Raw genomic sequence first — 4,247 nt, forward strand, 5'->3', positions numbered from 1 at the left:
ACAGGCTGTGCACGGACCACAGGATGCAGTCCAGAGCTCTGAGCTCTTTGTATTCTGGAGGTACAGCACTCTTGGGAGAGGGAAGAATTCAGACTGCTAGCCCTCCCCTTATGACCCACAGTATTGCTGAAGCAGTCATCATATAACATGGCTGAACCCAACACTCATGGCAGAGACCTTGGAGCAAGAACTGAAGGAAGAAGGGTGAGAATGGAGGTTTAAGTTGTTGCTGTCAGGTAAGACAAGCAAACATTTCTAATATATTTTAATGTGGTAAATGAGAAATGTCTTGCAATGCAAGTAGTTTGTTTCTGGCACAAATTATGCTTGCAAACCAAGGTATTGCTGTATAAGACTAAAGACAAAAAAAATAATAATGGGCATTCCAGAAGAAGAAGAAGAAAGGGGGCTGGCCGAGTGGCGTGATGGTTAAGAACTCGCTTGGGATGCCAGAGGGCCCCAGTTCGGATCCCACATATGAGGGCCAGTGACACTGCCCTCCACAGCTAAGATGCTGAACAACAGCTCAACCTGGAGCTGGGTTGCATGAGTCGCCGGCGACGGCGTAGGCTGCAGCCCCTGTGGCAGTTGGTTGCCATGGGCTACCATGTGTAGCCAGCAGCCCGCATGAGCGGCCAGCAGCCCATGTGAGCGGCCCGCAGCCGCAGTGAGCGGCCGTCCAGAAGCCGGCGACTGCTCTGCCTCACCCGGGAAGAGCGCAATGACGGTGCCAACTTGGGCCAGTGAAGCAACATGACAGCAACTTGTCTGTTCCCCTTCCCCAATTCCCCAGCACTGTTCCCATCCCCCCAATTCCCCAATAAAAATCTTTAAAAAAAAACTATCATGACCAAATGCCAAATAAATATTAAAAAGTTAACATATAAAAAAAAAGAAGAAGAAGAAAGGGAGAAAGGCACAGAAAGTATATTCAAATAAATAGTTGACAAGAACTTCTCAAACTTGTGGAGATAATTCGATCACTGAGTGCAAGAAACAAATAGAACACCTAATTACCTCTATCCCATCAGGCCTTCTCCAAGGCACATTGTATTGAAGCTGTCAAAAATCTACAGCAAAGAAAGAATCCTCAAGGCAACCAGGGAAAAGAAAATGGTAACCCACAAAGGAAAGCCCATTAGATTATCATCAGATTTTTCAGCAGAAATACCACAAGCTAGGAAGGAGTGGAATTGAATATTCAAACTATTGAAAGAGAGAAATTATGAGCCAAGAATAATATATCCAGCAAAGATATCTTTCAGATATGAAGGAGGAATAAAGACCATTCCAGACATACAGAAGCTGAGAGAATTTTCTAACACATGACCTGCACTAAAAGAAATACTGAAAGAGGCTATTCAACCTGAAACAGAAAAGCAAAAGACTGCAAAACCATGAGTGGTATTACAAACAGACAGACAGAAGCAGGAAATGGAAACTCCTATACCAAATAAAACACTATACACTTAAACAACATACAGGGTAAAGAAGAAAAAAAAATCTTTTAAAAAAAGAGGAAAAGACAACTTGCTACTGCAGTACAGAAAGCAACTCACACCATAAATAGGGATAATTTGTGACAACAAAAACATAAAGGGGAAAAGAGTAAAGGGCTGAACTGGCACAAGGGGATGGAGAAAGGACGCATGCTGAAGAAAAATAAATACTCTAAATCTGACACTTTCTTTTACATAAACTTAATGGTAACCACTCAAAAAAAATCCAGAACTGAAATATATAACATAAAAAAGAAGAAACACGGAGAAATATCATAGCATATCACCACAGTGAAATAACTCACAGCAACAAAAAAGGCAAAGAAACAATAGAAACACAGTCCTACCAGAAAACCAAAGATAGAATGTTAGGAAATCCTAATACATCAATAATCACCCTAAATGTAAATGGACTGAACTCACCAATAAAAAGGCACAGAGTAGCAGATTGGATCAAAAAACTAAATCCAACCATATGCTGCCTCCGAAAGACACATCTCAGCTACAAGGACAAATATAGACTCACAATGAAAGGGTGGAAATTGACACTCCAAGCAAATGCTATTCAGAGAAAAGCAGGTATAACCATACTGATATCAGGTGAAACAGACTTCAGGATAAAAAAGGGACAAAGGTGGACATTTCATAATGATAACAGGGAATATACAACAAGAAGATATAACAGTCATAAATATTTATGCCCCCAATCAGGGAGCACCAAAATATACAAAGGACCTACTAAGAGAATTCTAGGGAGAAATTGACCAAAGCACAATTATAGTAGGGGACCTAAATACATCACTGAAAGTTATGGATAGATCATCCAAACAGAAAATAAATGAGAAATATCAGCCCTAAACGAGACATTAGATGAAATGACCATAATTGACATTTATAGAACACTTCATCCTAGAACATCAGACTATACATTCTTTTCTTGTGTACATGGCACATTCTCAAGGATAGACCATATATTGGGACATAACACTAGCCTCAGCACATTTAAGAAGAATGAAATCATACCAAGCACATTCTCTGATCACAAGGCTTTGAAATTGGAGATCAACTGCAAAAAAAGCAGGAAAACCCACAAATATGTGGAGATTAAAAAACATAGTTTTAATGGATGACTGGGTCAAAGAAGAAATAAGAGTTGAGATCAAAATATCCACAGAAACAAATGAGAATGAAAATACATCCTACCAAAATTTTGGGGATGCAGGAGAAGCAATTTTAAGAGGGAAATTTACATCATTACAGGACTATCTCAAAAAAGAAGAAAAATCCCAGGTAAATAACCTCACATTACACCTTAAATAACTAGAAAAAGAAGAACATTGAAACGCCAAATCAGCAGAAGGAAGCAAATAGTAAAAATCAGAGCAGAAATAAATGAAATAGAGAGCAAAAAGATAATAGAAAAAAATTAATGCAAGAAATAGCTGTTTTTTTAAAGATTTGTAAAATTGATAAACTCTTGGCTAGACTCACTAAGAAAAAAAGAGAAAAGACACAAATGAACAAAATCACAAATGAAAGAGGGGAAGTTACCACAGATGCCACAGAAATACAAAGGGTCATCCAAGAATACTATAAAGGAACATATGCCACCAAATTCCATAACCTAGAAGAAATGGACATGTTCTTAGAAACATATAGCCTTCCTAGGCTGAATTATGAAGAACTGAAAAATCTAAATAGATCAATCAAAAATAAGGATATTGAATCAGTCATCCAAAACCTTCCCAAAAGCAAAACTCCAGGACCAGATGGTTTCACTAGTGACTTCTACAAAACATTCAGAGGATCTAAATACTTATCCTACTCAAAGTCTTCCAAAAAATCGAAGAAGAGACAATACACCCTAACTCATTTTATGAGGCCAACATTAACCTGATACCAAAACCTGGTAAGGATAACACAAAAAAATAAAATTGTAGACCTGATGAATACAGATGCAATAATCTCTGATGAATACAGATGCAGTAATCCTAAAGAATTCTAGCAAATATAATACAACAATGCATTAAAAAGATTATACATCATGACCAAGTAAAGTTGATCCCAGGGGCACAAGTGTGGTTCAGCATACACAAATTGATCAATGTGATACACCACATAAACAAAAGAAAGGACAAAAATCATATGATTATATCAATAGATGCAGAAAAAGCATTGGATGAGATACAGCATCCATTTATGATTAAAACACTTAATAATATGGGTACAGAAGGAAAATACCATAACATAATAAAGGCCATATATGACAAACTCTCAGCTAATATCATAAATAACAGTGAAAAACTAAAACCCTTCTTCCTACATTCAGGAACAAGACAGAGATGTCCCATATCACCTCTGCTTTTCAACATAGTATTTGAAGTCTTAGCCAGAACAATCAGGCAGAAGAAAAAAGTAAAAAGCATCCAAATAGGGAATGAAGATGTTAAATTGTCATTTTTTGCAGATGACATGATGCTATATACAGAAAACCCTAAAGACTCCTCCAAAAAGCTATTAGAAGCAATGAACAAATACAGTAAAGTTGCTGGTTGCAAAATCAATGTACAAAAGTCCATTGTATTCTTATACACTAACAATGAAATCTCAGAAAAATAAAAAAAAACAATTAGTTTTGCAATTGCAACAAGAATAAAATACCAAAGAATAAATTTAACCAAGGATGTCAAAGACCTATACACTGAAAACTACATTTTAAAAAGAAATTGAAGAAGACACAGAGAAATG

This window comes from Hipposideros armiger, unplaced genomic scaffold, assembly GCF_001890085.2.
Source record: "Hipposideros armiger isolate ML-2016 unplaced genomic scaffold, ASM189008v1 scaffold_153, whole genome shotgun sequence".
NCBI lineage: Eukaryota > Metazoa > Chordata > Mammalia > Chiroptera > Hipposideridae > Hipposideros > Hipposideros armiger.